The following is a 16,694-nucleotide window of genomic DNA, read 5'->3' as shown; positions in this document are numbered from 1 at the left end:
GCTATCCGCGGGCGCACTAAGGGAGTGTGCGGCCGCACATTGGTCGTGTGCGGCCGCACACCAGGTGCGTGCAGGCGCACCTGCCTGGGTGTGTCCCGTGCGCGCCTTTCTCCTTCCTCCGAGCGCCCGCACTTACGAGGGTCTATTTTTGGGCGTCATTACCGACCTCCTCCTTGTATATATAGTTTTTTCTACCTATTTTTAGAAAGTAAGTTTTTAGTTTGAATTGGATAGTTAGTATTTGGGAGAATTTTAGAGAGAGAAACTCAAGAACTAGAGAGAGAAACTCATGATCTTTGGTGTTTATTCAAGAATTCATCATTGTATTTGATCTTTTGATCAAAGTTTTGTAAGGATCTTCTTCTTAATCTCAATACAAGTTTGATTTTAGTTGATTTCATTAGTTTTTCATGTTGTTGATGATTGATTTGGTTATTGATTGAATTTTGATTGATTTTGATTGATTGTTGGTTTAATCTTTGAATTCAAGCATGTTGATGATGAATTTGATGAATGTTGTAGTTTTGATCTCCATTCCTATGGCTAGTGAGTAGTTTCCTAGCTAGGGAGATGGTGAAGCATGTATGAATGATGGAATAGTGTAATTTGGGGATAATTGATGGAGTTGATGATATGATTAAATTTGGTTGATCTTTCATGTGCATGTGTGTGATTAATTGAGGTTTGGCCATCTTTGATTAATACACTAGATTGCATTGTAAGCTTGCTATGATACGGACCATTGATTAGTAGACTTGCAATTTCACGATTGAGGTGCTTTGTGACGTTCCCTAGGTAGTGTTTAGCGTAGTTGACGCTAGCTAGACCTCTAGGTGAACCACCTTAGTATGCTCTTTTGGATACATGATGATTTTCCTTCATATCCCTTGACTTAGTCGGTTTGACCTCCCAAATTACCGATTCCATTATGATTGCATGTGGATCCATTGCCCTAGTGTCTTAGATTGATTTTATACAAGTTTGCATTACCTAGTTTAGCCTTAGTTCTACTTCAAACCCCTTCTTGATTCCGAAATAGCTTGATTTAGACTTCGTGCACTTGATATCCATTCCCTTGGGTTCGAACTTGACTTGCCACTACGCTAAATAGGGGTTAGTTAAGCTATAAATATTGTTTGATAGGGTGGGGTGGTAGCCCAACGACCTACCATTCTCCTCTCCATCAAAATGGCGCCGTTGCCGGGGAATGGTGCTTGAGTGTATGTTGTTTTTGAGTCTATTTCATTTTGATAAAATACCAAAAGATTTTGTTTCTCTAGGCTACATTTGTAGCCGTGCTACTAACATTTTTGTGTGAGTTTTGCATGCATAGAATTTGTGATCGTCCCTTTGTTCCCCTTGATCCGGAAATAGAGAGGACTATTTCAAGAAGAAGAGTGGATAATAGATCCTTGGCTTATAGCTCTTCAAGTGAAGAAGAAATTCCAGAAGAACAAGGAATGGGTGAACATCCTAGAATAGCCTTGAAGGAGCTTGGAGTGCCCGGGGCATATAGATTTGAGAGTGGAATAGCTCCACCAACTATTCCGGCAAATGACTTCGAAATCCGTCCGGCAATGATCACCTTGATTGAGAGAAGGCAATATAGTGGGGCTAAGAATGAGAGCCCATTGAACCATTTGAAAGAATTTGAAAAATATTGCAACACTATCAAAGTCAATGGGGTCTCTCAAGAATTCATCCGCCTCAAGTTGTTCCCTTTCTCTCTAATAGGAAGATCTTTGGAGTGGCTAGACAAGGAGGTGAAGCCCAACTCCTTGAGAACTTGGGATGATGTTACAAAGGCTTTCTTGTCCCGTTTCTATCCCCAAAAGAAGACGGCGGAGGCAAGAGCCTTGATTCAAGGGTTCAAGCAAAGGCCGAGTGAAAGTCTTTATGAAGCATGGGAGAGATTTAAAGAGTATCAAAGGGAGTGCCCTCATCACGGAATCCCCACATACCAAGTGATCCAAATCTTCTATGGCGGTTTAAGTCCCCAAGGCAAGTCATGCCTTGATGGAGAGGCCGGGGGCCCTATCATGAACAAAACCGAAGAAGAAGTTGTGGACATCATTGAGGATGTGGTGACATATAATAGGGATTGGCAAGATGGGGAGAGAGACTCTTCAAGCAAACAATCTTCATTGTATTCGGTGGACCATCTCAATGCAATCAACAACCTTTCCTCTCAAATGACAAATTTAGGAAAGGAGGTCACCGCAATCAAAGCTAAGTTGGAGAGCACTTCTTCCTCTTCTCAAGCTTCTAATCTTCCCTCCCAATTTCAGGGGAGAGGTACTCCTTCTAACTCTCAACCCCCTCCCTCTTCACATAATATGCCTTTGGGTTGCTTGTTTTGTGATGCATGTGGATCGTATAATCATGACTCTAGTGCTTGTCCTAATAAATGTGTTGATGAGTTTGACAATGAATGTGAACATGTCAATTTTGTGTCAAACAATAATGTTCAAAGGTTTGATAATCAAAAAGGCCAATGGAATAGGAATTACCAAAACCAAGGCAATTTTGACAACTATAATCATAATGGTGGTTATAGGAACCAAGGGAATCAAGGTTCTCGTGGTAACCATAACCAAGGTTATAGTAGCCAAAATCAAAGCCAAAACTATGGTAATCAAAATCATAATTATGGTAATCAAAACCAAGGTTATGTAAATCATAACCAAGTTAATGGAAACCATAATCATGGTGGTGGTAACCATAATCAAGGTTATGGTTCAAATCAAAATAGGAGTAATTGGAACAATCAAGGAAGGGGAAATTTTCAAAACAATGCTCAAAGAGGTCCCCCACCCGGCTTTGTTCTAAAGACTCAAAATGAAAATTCCTATTCACAACCTTCTTCTCCTAGGACAACTTTGGAAGAGTTGATTGATAATCAAACCAAGATCATTAACACCTATATGACGGTTAGTGATAAGAAATTCAATGAGATGATGACCCACAATAAGATGCTTGAGACTCAAATTACTCAATTAGCAAGCACTATTAAGGATTTTGCTAGTCCTTCATCTCTGCCTTCTCAAGGTGTTGAACCAAAGAAACCCGTGTACTCTATTGCCATTAGTGGTGGACATGATTTTGATGAGGGAGTTTCTTGGTCAAAAGAAGGAAGAGATGAGTGTGGTGCTAAGGAGAATGAAGAGGAAAGGATTGAGTCTAAGGAATTCTTTTGTGAGGTTGACAAAAGAGAAGAGTGTGTTGATGAAAGGATGAGTGAGATAGAGAGATTTCCCGATCTTCCATATCCCCAAAAATACTTGAGATTCAAAATGGATGAGCAATTTGGGAAATTCCTTGAAGCTTTTAAGGATGTTCATGATTCTACACCCCCTACCAAACCAATTCCCGACATGCCTAAGTACTCCAAGTTTGTTAAGGAGATCTTAGAAGAGAGAGAGGATTTTGATGAGGATAATTCGGTGGAAGGAGGGAAGTGCTTTAGTGCTCTTATCCATGGTGAACTCCCAAGGAAGATGGAAGGTCCGGGGAATTTTTCAATCCCTTGTCAAATTAAGAAAATGGTTTTTGAAAATTCTTTGTGTGACCTTGGTGCTAGTGTTAGCATTATGCCTTTCTCGGTTTTCAAGCGGCTTGATCTAGGTGAGCTTCAACCATCCAAGATAACACTTCAATTGGCCGATCGTTCTATTAAGCTTCCTAAGGGAAGAATTGATGATGTCCCCTTAAGGATTGGAGAGTTTGTTTTTCCGGTGGATTTTGTTGTTCTAGAGATTGAGGAGGATGAACATATTCCAATCATCTTAGGGAGGCCTTTCTTAGCTACCCCGGGAGCTTTAATAGGTGTCAAAGGAGGTCAAATTACTTTGAGTGGGAATTTAGAAGAGAGTTTTAAGTTGAAACCAATGCATGAGTCTTTGTCTTGTGTCCAAGATATTGCATGTGCTAGTCTTTCTCGTTCCATTGATGGTATGTGTATGATTGATTTTTCTACTAACAATGTTTTTGAGATTGTTGATGATGTTTGTGCAAGTATTGATGATGTTAGTGAAGAGGAATTTGTGATTCAAAAGCCAAAGGATGAGAAAGATATTGGTTTTCCAAATTGGTTCAAGCTTAATTCTCATGAGGAAGAGAAAGCTTCCATGACAAAGGATGTTGAAGTCAAGCCGAAGAAAAAGGCTCTTGACTCAAAGAAGGCAAGGAAAAGGAAGAAGTTAAGAAGTGAAAAAGAAGAGTTTGAAAAGAAGTTTGTGAGAGTTTCATCAAGCAACAATGAGAAGTTGCCAAAGGTTGAAGAAAAATTTGCTCTATCAACCACCTTGAAGAAGGTGGTGTTCTTTGATCCTCCTTGATTAGGAGGAAGGGTCGAGCTTAGGACCTTAAGCAAGCTCTTCCTGATGTGTGTCATAAATGGCACACATTTGACGAGCATTTAGTTCCTTTTTATTCTCTTTTCATAGCTTTCATGCTTAATAAGTGCTTAGTTTTATGCTTTGTTGCTTAGTTTTACCTTTCTTCTCTTATTTTGTAGCTTTTGTGCATTTCGTTGGTTTTCTAGCCTTTTCTTCTTTATTTGCTCTATTTTCGTGGTTGTAGGTATTGGAAGAGGTTCGGGTCTTGATTTTGGTGATCCGCTATGGTGGAAGAAGCTTTTGGATCAAGTTCATGGAGTTTGGGAAGCTCAAGATTCAAAGAAGTGGAAGTTCCAAGTCTTGGCTCTTCTCTTGTTCTCCCTTCAAAGAAAGTGTGTGCTCTCAATATTAAGCCTTAGCTTCTGCCTACCTTGTCCTCCATCACCATCATAAATCATGTGTGCACCCCTTGAGCTTGAAGAGTTGAAGATTCGAAGAAACCCAGCTGAGTGCGGCCGCACGCACAGTATGTGCGGGCGCACACGAGGGATGTGCGGCCGCACACCATGGTTGTGCGGGCGCACACCATGGATGTGCGGGCGCACACCATGGATGTGCGGGCGCACACCATGGATGTGCGGGCGCACATCCCCTGTTGTGTGGCCGCACCAACGTGGGTCTTTTCCGATCGGATTTTGACGATTTTCTCTCTCTTCTTATACCTATTTGAACCCAATTTTTGTAACAATTCATAATAGAATTAGATCATATTCTTAGCTTAGTTGAGAGCTTCTCTCTCTAGATTTAGGGGTTAGTTTTAGGAGTAGATTTTAGAGAGAGAAAGTGAAGAATTTCAATGGTGATTGAGAGATTGAAGATCCAATGGTGACAATTGTATTGGAGATCTACTCTATTATCAATGAGCATTTCTAAACTCTATCTCATTTATTGTTTTGTTTAGTATTCATGTTTAGTTTGTTGATTTTGATTGTGTTTTAATGATTTGATGATTAATGTTTGATTAGAGTAATTGTTCTTCTTTAATTTTTGATTCTTTGATTGTAGATTGTTGATTTCTATAGTTGTTGGTTGAATTGATGATGTTGCTAGAGTAGTTGTTTGGTTAGGGATTCGGTGAAGCTTGTATAATGTAATGAATTGATGTAGATCGGGGATTTTGATGGAGTTGATGATGTGATTAAATTGGTTAATTGATTATGTGCATGTGTGTGTTTGATTTAGGCTTGATCACCCTTGTTATTCACACTAGATTGCATTGTAAGTTCACATTGATACGGACCATTGATTTGTGGCTTGCATTTACACGATTGAGGTGTCTTGTGATGTTTCCTAGCTAGAGTTTATCGTAGTTGACGCTAGTTAGACCTCTAGGAGAATAGCTTGACATGCTCTTTTGGCATGATTGATTTTCCCTCACATTGCTTGACTTAGTCGACTTTCCACTCCAATTTGCATTGTTCATTTCTATTATAAGTGAATCCTAATCCCTAGCCCTTATATTTGTTTGGTTTCCTTGCTTTAGTAGTTGTTAGAGTCACCTTTTATCTCTAGTCTTCGACCTAGCTTAGGCATATAATTGGAAGCACTTAAGCATTACCGTTCCTTTGGGTTCGACCCTTGACTTACCTCTATACTTGTATTTAGGTTTGTTGAGTGTTTATAAATTTTGTTTGGCTTAGGGAGAATTAGCCCAACGACCTAGTTTTCCCCACGTCAAAATGGCGCCATTGCCGGGGAACGGTGTCTATGTTTGAGTGTTTTTGATTGCTTGAGTCTAGGTCTTTGTGTATACTTTTCTTTTATTTCATTTTTGTTTCCTTTGTAAAAATGGCATGTTTATCTTTTTCTCAACATGATGATGAGCCTTTTTGTAATTATTTCAATAGACTTAAGGGATTTCTTGACTATAATTGTTGTAGTCTTTGGGAAGCTTGTGAGATTTGTTATCATGGTTTGAATGAGCAAACTAGGGATATAGTTGAAGGAATGCATAATGGTGATTTTAGAGCATTTTCTATTGAAGATGCTTGGAAATTTTATGTTTGATTTGCTTGGGAAGTCTATAACAAGGGTAAACGTGCTTCCATTTTTGATGTGCAATGTGTTAATTCTTTCAATGCTAGCATGATTTACCATGATGTGTCACATGACCCCATAGTTGAACCTAGAACAAATGCTTCCAATTCTATTTCCTCATTTGTTCATGATAATGTGTTGCATGTTCAAGCTAACAAATCTCATACATTTGAAAATGCTCCCAACCCCCTATTTGATGAAAATGCTCATGTTTGTAATGATGATGATCCCACTTTTTGTTGTACTTCTTCTTCTCTTGTTGAGCCTCAATCTCCTACCCCTTTTGAATCTCTTGTTGCTACCTTGGAAACTCAAATTAGGCATGTTGAGCTTCGTGATGATCTTGGGCCTACAAAAGAGTCGACTCTTAATTGTTTAAGAAGTCAATTGGAGATGATGAGAAAGAATGAGGAGCGTCTTGAGGAGGGAAGAAGGAGAAATGAAGAGCTAGGAAGCCAATTGTCATCCTTGATGCTTATGTGTGAAAGTTACAAATCCAATTTGTGTGTTGAGGGTGATGATGGTAATTCCGAGCAACCAAGAGTGTGTGAGGATCCTATTGTTGAGCATAGGAGTGAAGGAGAGAGAGTCGAGAATGATAACGAGTTTAATGAAATTTTAAGTCTTGACATCTCTTCCTTTGTTGATTGTGATGAGTTTCAAGTGTATGAATGTGACTCTTCTATCCATGAGTATTTGGACTCGTTTGAGGTTATGACAATTATGTTTGTTGAGTGCATAGGGAATAGTCATAGCCTTTTAAGCAAGTTCATTGATGATGCTTCATGGGAGAGAGATGATTTTGAAATTAATTTGCCTCCATTCATGCATGGTTTTGAGACTCTAGGCTTTAAGGAAATTGAGGGAGCTATTGTTCATGAAGGTAGTGGAGGAGATTATGTGGTTCCTCTTGGGAGTTGGATGTTTGAGGGAGATGGTGATCATGAGTGTTCTTCTTTCGAGGATTCTATGATTGATTTTGATGCCCTCATTGATGATGTGAGACCTTATGTTGAGGGAGTAGCTAACCCTTTGCCTATTTCTCATACCCCTTTCTCTCAAAAGTTTAATCACATCCCTTATTGCCCTATTTTTCTCCGTTCCTTTATTGGTAAGCCTATTGGGGATCCTTATGTCTATGAAGATTTGAATGTGGCTCATTTGTCTCCAATTTGGGAAAAGGGTGACGATGCCACCCAAAAATATTTTGAGGAGAGTTTGCCTTCTTTTTCCTTTTCTTCTTCATTTTCTTTTTCCTTTTCTTCTTATTTTGTTGAGTTTTCTTTTGATTCTTCTTCCTTCCCTTGGCATCTCTCTCCTCATAGGTGTGCACTTTGCTTGTTGCATGCCTTATTTTTGTCATGTGCACACTTACTTTCTTATGAAATGTGTAGTAGTGCATTTGACAAGCTCTTGCGTGCGTTGAATTATTATTTTACTAGAGCGGTCAAGCTTGGACCTTAAGCAAGCCTTTCTTGGGAAGTAACCCATGTTTTAGATTAGATTTTCCTTTTCTTTTTAGAATAGATTTTCTCTCATGGAAATGTTTGTGTGCCTTTTGCTAGGTACATGACTTGATATACTTTGGTGCTTCGATTTGGATCAAGAATCAAGGAAGGTTGACTCCTATTTTTACTAGCACATGGAAACAAGGTTCAATTCTTGAGAAATTAGCTATGAAAGGTTTAATTGGGTCATTTGCGGGTATTTACACCCACCTCAAATCCGGTAATATCTTTCTTTGCTCTTTCTCTAGTGGATGATGACTTGTTGGACATATGTTGGTTTGTTGGATTGATCTCCTTGTTTTCCCCTCCCATGGATTATATGATTTATGTTTGAGTGTATTGTCTCATTCAAGCTTGGGGGAGGGTATTCTATCATGTTTGGTGGGATGTTGATTCTTATGTGTTATGCACCTTTGTATATGCTTTTCCATGTTTCTTATATTTTGAAAACTCCAAAAAGATTTTCCTTTCTATCAAGGCAAATTTGCAATGTGTTTTGTTTTGTTGTTGCTTTGGACATAATAACATTTGGACTTGTATAATTGAATGCATTTCTTCCTAAATGGTAACGGTGTGCACGGTTTGAGAGTACGCTTGGTTGATTCTAGGATAAAACATGCTAAGGTAGTTGGTTAGAACTAGTGGGAACATGAAGCCGGATTCTACTTGTTTGTGGCATGTTTGGTAGTTGCTTCCTATAGTGGATTTGACGCCAATAGTGAGTTTTTGCTACATCCGTGTGAGTTCTATGTTTTTCAGGCCTTCTACCTTATTTGTATGAGCGGCATGGATCCTTGACTTTTTGCAAACCTAATCTTGAAACTTGACTCATAGATCTTGAATCCGAGACCGAACCATTTAGGAAGGAAAAAGGCACCTTTTTCGGGGTGGTATTTTTCTTTTTTAGGATAGTTTTATTCATTTTCTTTATTTTTGGGTTTACATTTGCCTTCTTGCAACCATTTGAGCCTTATACCTTTTTTTCAAGCCACATCTTTAGATCTTTGGCCTTTTGTTTCATTTTCTTTCTTCTCTTGGTTTTTGTGAAGCAATTGATCACGTTGATGGAGTTTGTGGAGGAGAAGTTGGAATGTTTGGTTCTTAGGATAACAAGATTGTGTTATGATTTCTTTGTGAATAATGGCAAATGAGTTTGAGTAAAAGCCGTCCTACATTACAAAAGGCATGGACAAATAAGTGCAAAATCGAAATAGCCGTCCAAAGTTAAAAGAGGCAAGGACAAAGCACTAATAAAAAAAAAGAAAAAAAAAGTGAAATATGAAAAAAAAATCCAAAAATATTTTGATGTGAGTTTTCTCCCTTTTTGAGCATTGAGGACAATGCTCCATTTAAGCTTGGGGGGAAGCGTTCTCACGCTTTTTGTGTATATGTTTGTGGTTTATAGCTTTAAATAAGATTGGGGGTGTGAGTATTTTTGTTTGGATTGGTGTTTACTTGTTTGTGATTCTAAGAATTGGTCGTTCTTTTCTTCACTTTTAGGAAAACCACCAAATTTCAAATTTTTAGCCTACCTTCACCCTTATTTCCTTACGTTACAACCTTGGGGAAAGACCTTTTGACCTAGATGGTTGAGTCATTCATCGGTGGAGAGGAATGTGAGTTTTAGGAATAGGGAGAGGGGATGCAAAAGTCAAGATGTCGAGTAGCCTAAAAATTCTCTTTTTCTGGTTCCTTCGTGGAATCATTGGGATGCTCATTAGAGGTCGATTTGAAGCTATTAGGAAGAACGCGGTAAGATCGTTTGGGATGAAAGTGGATTGTGAAAGCTAGTTCCTATGCTTAGCATATTTATGTTTCAATCAACCTTGGGTATCTTGGAGCGTGCACTCCCTTACTTGTTTAGAAAGATTTTCATCCACTTGTGCTTGTACATTTGCAAAAGTCCTTTCATGAACATTTGTTTGCTTTTCTTGTATTTTTTTTTCTTTTTCATGCTTTGCCTTGTTTGTATTATTATGAGAGTTATGGGTCAAACTCTTAGGATACCCTTACGAGACCTCACTCGTCCTCATAGGCGACTTCGGGGTTTAAAGGGCTTGTAGTAGCGAAAAACAACCGTGATTCCTACGAAAGTGAGTTAGTGTATATTCTCATCTCGTCTCTTCTTTAGTTTGTTTTAATAAGCTCGTCATTTCCACTCCCTTGGTTTTGTTTTGCTCGAGGACGAGCAAAATGTAAGCTTGGGGGTATTTGATGTGTGTCATAAATGGCACACATTTGACGAGCATTTAGTTCCTTTTTATTCTCTTTTCATAGCTTTCATGCTTAATAAGTGCTTAGTTTATGCTTTGTTGCTTAGTTTTACCTTTCTTCTCTTATTTTGTAGCTTTTGTGCATTTCGTTGGTTTTCTAGCCTTTTCTTCTTTATTTGCTCTATTTTCGTGGTTGTAGGTATTGGAAGAGGTTCGCGTCTTGATTTTGGTGATCCGCTATGGTGGAAGAAGCTTTTGGATCAAGTTCATGGAGTTTGGGAAGCTCAAGATGCAAAGAAGTGGAAGTTCCAAGTCTTGGCTCTTCTCTTGTGCTCCCTTCAAAGGAAGTGTGTGCCCTCAATATTAAGCCTTAGCTTCTACCTACCTTGTCCTCCATCACCATCATAAATCATGTGTGCACCCCTTGAGCTTGAAGAGTTGAAGATTCGAAGAAACCCAGCTGAGTGCGGCCGCACGCGCAGTATGTGCGGGCGCACACGAGGGATGTGCGGCCGCACACCATGGTTGTGCGGCCGCACACCATGGTTGTGCGGGCGCACATCCCCTGTTGTGTGGCCGCACCAACGTGGGTCTTTTCCGATCGGATTTTGACGATTTTCTCTCTCTAGATTTAGGGGTTAGTTTTAGGAGTAGATTTTAGAGAGAGAAAGTGAAGAATTTCAATGGTGATTGAGAGATTGAAGATCCAATGGTGACAATTGTATTGGAGATCTACTCTATTATCAATGAGCATTTCTAAACTCTATCTCATTTATTGTTTTGTTTAGTATTCATGTTTAGTTTGTTGATTTTGATTGTGTTTTAATGATTTGATGATTAATGTTTGATTAGAGTAATTGTTCTTCTTTAATTGTTGATTCTTTGATTGTAGATTGTTGATTTCTATAGTTGTTGGTTGAATTGATGATGTTGCTAGAGTAGTTGTTTGGTTAGGGATTCGGTGAAGCTTGTATAATGTAATGAATTGATGTAGATCGGGGATTTTGATGGAGTTGATGATGTGATTAAATTGGTTAATTGATTATGTGCATGTGTGTGTTTGATTTAGGCTTGATCACCCTTGTTATTCACACTAGATTGCATTGTAAGTTCACATTGATACGGACCATTGATTTGTGGCTTGCATTTACACGATTGAGGTGTCTTGTGATGTTTCCTAGCTAGAGTTTATCGTAGTTGACGCTAGTTAGACCTCTAGGAGAATAGCTTGACATGCTCTTTTGGTTGCATGATTGATTTTCCCTCACATTGCTTGACTTAGTCGACTTTCCACTCCAATTTGCATTGTTCATTTCTATTATAAGTGAATCCTAATCCCTAGCCCTTATATTTGTTTGGTTTCCTTGCTTTAGTAGTTGTTAGAGTCATCTTTTATCTCTAGTCTTCGACCTAGCTTAGGCATATAATTGGAAGCACTTAAGCATTACCGTTCCTTTGGGTTCGACCCTTGACTTACCTCTATACTTGTATTTAGGTTTGTTGAGTGTTTATAAATTTTGTTTGGCTTAGGGAGAATTTGCCCAACGACCTAGTTTTCCCCACGTCACTTCCCGGGAGGCAACCCGGAGTTTCTAACCTTTCTCTTTGATTTTTGAATTTTCTCATTTTTGTTTCTTTTATTACTTTGTCTTTTCTTTTGCTTTTCTCCTTATTTGGATTTTTAGGATGTCCGTTTGTGGGATTGGAATTCAACAAATATGCATGATGGATGGAAGGTGTTCATGGCACAAATCATATTTTGTTCGATTCTAATCGAAATTTGAGGTAAAAGGGTAAGAATTTTAGAGAGGTGAGATAGGAAATTCATATTTTGAAAAAATGAAGGAAATTGATACTTGGTGAATTTTTGAGGTGTGCACATGAATTTTCAACTTTGAGGACTTTGAAAATGATTTTAGCTACTGCCTATGTTGTTCCTCATCACCATCATGATTCATGTGCGCACCCAAATAGGCAGTAAGTATCAAATTTTTGAGAAAAAAAAGAAGGAAGGAGCACGCACAGGGATGTGCGGCCGCACACGAGGCATGTGCGGGCGCACAGCCTGCGTGTGCGGGCGCACATCAGTCCTGTGCGGCCGCACATGGCTGGACGTGCCTTATATCCCTCTTCTTCCTCCTTCTTTCCCTTTATCTCCTTCATTCTTCATCTCCTAACTCACGAACACCCTTCAAACCCTTCCTCTTGTGCGCACTCCTCCACCCTCATTCATCATCTAAAATCACTCAAATCCTCACCAAAATCACTCCATTCTCACTCAAAATCACTCACAAATCTTTCTACACTACAAATTCCTCACAATTTGACCCAAATTTCACTCACTCTCTCTCCTACTCTTGGTGGCCGAAAATTGGGGGTTTTGTGTGGAGTTGAAATTGCTTGCTCGAAATTGGTTTATCTTGCTTCTTTTATGGTATAATCACTAATCATTGCTCTAATTTTGCCAATTATATCATAAATTTGCATGAATTACAAATTTGTATGAGCATGAATAGTGTAGTATTGATTTTGTGATTTTTGATGATTGTTCTTGATTTTGGTTGTGATTTGGTGATATTTGTTGATTGATTTTGCATGACATTGTGTTGTTTGTTGATTTTGTAGCGATTTTCATCAATTTTGGTTGAATTCTTGTGAGTTGAAATTTTGGAAAGTTGTTAGTATGTGGTGATTTCGGTATTGGTCTTGTGTTTGCTCTTGGATTGATTGAAAAGGAATTTTTCTTGGTACATTGGTATTGTTGATTGGTTTGGAATTGGTTTGATTTAAAGGAATTGTGAAATTGGAGTTTGGTGATATTGGTAGTAAGTGGTGAATTTGGGTGTGGTGCTCTTGGTTCTTTGGTTTGCTATTTGTTGGTTGTTGGTTATCTTCTATACCTCTCACAATGTCTTAATACCTCAAGAAACTCACCAAAAAGCGAAAAACCGATGTTAGCATCGAGGAACCTCCCCGCCCAAGTACCTCCTCTAGGCCTAGTACATCTTCTAGGCCTAGTACTTCCAACCCATCTTCCACTCAAACACGACCTCCTACCTCTCTTCCAAAAAAGAAAAATTTCACCGATAAACAAAAAGCCTTTTACCAAAATCTGAAAGATGAAAGAACCCTCAAACAAACCCGCCATTACTTTCAACCCGATATGCTGAAGTTGGGGATTGATAATGATGTGCGGTCATTGCTTTTAAATTTGAGATTGGGGACTTTCATTGCCGATGCCTACCACACCTACAAGGAGCCTACTTTGGAGTTCTTGGCTACCTTGGAGCTTTTACCCGTTGGAGGGGTATATAGGGTGCGGTTCCAATTGTTCAACCACATTTTTGACCAATCTTTGGAGGAGTTCAACGCTGCTTTGGATTTTGATCCTCATGGGAATATTGTTAACGTTGAACACTTCATCTTCCCGGATTATGATCAAGATTCTTGGTGGGAAGACATCTCCGGTGGTAGTGAGTTCATCGCCAACAAGGCCAAGATCTCGGACGTGTACCAACCTTGTCTTAGGGTTGTACACCGTCTATTGGGCTATGTCTTGTTCCCCAAGCAAGAGATGGGGAAATTGAGTAAATTGGAGCTCAAGGTCCTTTGGTTATCTACTCGCCCGGAGTTTGTGAGCCGGTTGAACTTGGGCTACATCTTTGCCCAATATTGCTTGGACCTTCGCAAAAGGAGGACGGGAGAGATCCCTTGTGGGGGTATGGTAACTAGGCTTGTGACTCGCCTTCGCCTCAATGATTATCTCCCATTTTGTAAGGAGATCGGGGATGCGGCTTCCATCTATCTTGATATGCAACAATTGGGCCAAATCCAATTTATCCAAGGGTTTTAGTGAAGGGAGATATGAGTGGCTAAGGGGCAACGAGCATTGGTGCTACTTGCCTAACCCTAGCTTGACTTCTTTGGCTAGGATTGCCGACAATGTTTGGCATGTTCCCAGGTCCTTCCGGCATCCCAACATTGATTCCGAGGAGGATGAAGAAGAAGATGATGAGGAAGAACAACAAAAACAACAACAACAACAACAACATTTCTCTCCACACCATCAAGCTTCCCATGAGCAAGAACAAGAGCAAGGGCAACATGGTTTTGCCAATGATGATTTGAGAGCTCTTAGTGAGCCAATGATGATTTGAGAGCTCTTAGTGAGCAAATGAGTGGATTGAAAATCCACATTGATGGCATGTATGATCAAGACTTTGGGGCACTCTATGACCAAATAAGAGGTATTCAAGAAGTGCAACAAGGTATGTTTTCACAACAACAACAACTCTATGATGCGGAAGTTAACCGTGGGAACATTACTCCCCCGGTTAACTATCCGTATTTCCCGCCCCAACAAGGTCCTCTACCTTCGTTTGGGCATCCTTATTGGTCGGGGCCTCCTAACCCAGACCCCGAGCGTCACTATTACCCGGACGAGCATGGCAACTATGATTACAAGGCTCCGGGTGGTAGTGACTATAGGGGGGATCCTAACTACCCCCATGTCCATCCCAACCACCCTTTTGAACTCACTTTGCCCGATAACTACACCCCTCTTGCTCCTTGGCAACAAGATCTCTTCAAGGGGCATTATGGGTGGCCCGATGGGTACACGGGAGGATGGGAGCCTTACCCTCATCCCTTCGATGACCCCGAGCGCAACAGAGACCCCGATGGGGCCGGGACTAGTGGGAGTGGTGGTGGTGATGGTAGTAGTTATTAGTTCCCTTTTAGCTTCTTATGCTTTTTACCTCCATCCCTTATATTTTTGATACTTGCTTTGTTTTGATTGGGATGTTGAGATGTATTTTCTATCTAGCTTGGGGGAACTAGTAACTTGCTCGGTGACCATGTTGTTGTTGTGTACATATCTTAGTTGCTTGCATGTTTATTTTCTTTCCTCTTTTTGGTTACCTCATTTTCTTGATCTCTAGGCTACTTTCCTTGTAGCTAGCTTGTTTGCCCTATTTGCTTGGATGTTTGTTGTTTGTGGAGATGTTTTGCTTGACATGTTGTTGTTGATGATCCCTTATATCCAAATCCCTCAATACAAATCCCTTAAATCCAATTCTTGTAGTTTAGCGTAGTTCTTTAGTTAGTCTAGATTTTATTTCTTTTATTCTTTATTTTCTTTGTTTAGTTTAGCTTTTCTTTCCTTTAGTTGTATATACTACTTGCTTTGTTTATTTTCTTTTATTTGTTGTTTTCTTTTATTTGTTTTGAAGTTACTAACCATTTTCTTTGTTCATATTTTCTTTTATTTCTTTTTCTCACTTGGTTCCTTGAAGAGCTTATGGTTATGGAATGCTACGAGGTGGTTTCTTATTGCTTCGTTTATTTTTGCTAAGCTTGGAATCCCGGTGAGACCTTTCTTATTTTTCTCTTTATTTTCCTTGGTTGCATAGAATAGGATTAGTTTAGGAGAAGTTGAATGGTTAGAGGATGGATGCTTGTTAACACGTAATGTGTTTGGGATCGGTGACTTTGTTGTCTATCGATCACTTGTTTGTCGATTGGGATTTTTTATGTGTTTATCATGCTTTCTAGACCTTTGCATGCTTTTCTCCTATGTTTTCCTTTCCTATGTCTCCATTTCTTTTCTTTTACTCTCTTTTATTTTACCTTTTTCTCTTATTTTCTTTTATTTTTCTTTTTATTTTTGCTGTGATTTTGAGGCATTGTTTTTCATTTCTTTTCTTTTGAGATGAACATTGTACATTGGACTTGTCTTTTGCATGACTTTCTTCCTAGGTTGTAAAGGTATGCACGGTTTGAGATTATGTTCGGTTGACTCTAGGATAGTGTATGCTAGGGTAGTTGGTTTGAACTAGGAGGATCATGAAGCCGGATTCTACTTGTTTGTGGTATGATTGGTAATTGCTTCCTATAGTTGATTTGACACCATTGGTGAGTTTTTGGCACAACCTTGTGAGGTTACTTGTTTTTCTAGCCTTCAACATTCCTTGTATGAGCGGCGTGGATCCTTGACTATGCAAACCTAATCTAATAAAGCTTGATGTATGATTCTCAAATACGAGACCGAACTATCTAAGAAGGACAAAGGCACATTTTTCGGGGTGGTATTTTTCATTTTTACTATATTTTGTTATTTTCTTTTATTTTGGGTTTACATTTGCCTTCTTGCACCCATTTGAGCCTTATCCCTTCTTTTCAAGCCACATCTTTAGTTATTTGACCTTTTGTTTCATTTTCTACCTTTCTTGATTTTTGTGAAGCAATATGATCATTGGAGATGAAGTTTGTGGTGGTTAAGTTGGAATTTTGTTTTTCATGAAAGCAAGATTGTGTTATGATTTCTTTGTGAATAATGGCAAATGAGTATGAGTAAAAGTCGTCCTATATTATAAAAGGCATGGACAAATAAGTGCAAAAGTTGTAAAAGCCGTCCAACGTTAAAAAAGGCAAGGACTTTGCAATTACAATATAAAAAACAAAAAAAAATGAAAAGTGAAAAATTCAAAAATATTTTGATGTATTCTTTTCTCCTACTAAGCATTGAGGCCAATGCTCCA

The 16,694-nt window shown here is 39.1% G+C and overlaps 1 pseudogene; it reads right to left on the bottom strand.

Annotated features, from left to right (window-relative positions):
* Positions 1 to 1,852: 1,852 nt before the first annotated feature.
* LOC145596220 (small nucleolar RNA R71) lies at positions 1,853 to 1,951 on the bottom strand (annotated as a pseudogene).
* Between the last annotated feature and the right edge of the window lie 14,743 nt (positions 1,952 to 16,694).

The sequence above is a fragment of the Chenopodium album genome, chromosome 19, assembly GCF_948465745.1.
Source record: "Chenopodium album chromosome 19, dcCheAlbu1.1, whole genome shotgun sequence".
In the NCBI taxonomy this organism is placed as follows: domain Eukaryota; kingdom Viridiplantae; phylum Streptophyta; class Magnoliopsida; order Caryophyllales; family Amaranthaceae; genus Chenopodium; species Chenopodium album.
The sequence above is the reverse complement of the archived record's forward strand: the minus strand, read 5'-3'. Positions and strand labels throughout refer to the sequence as shown.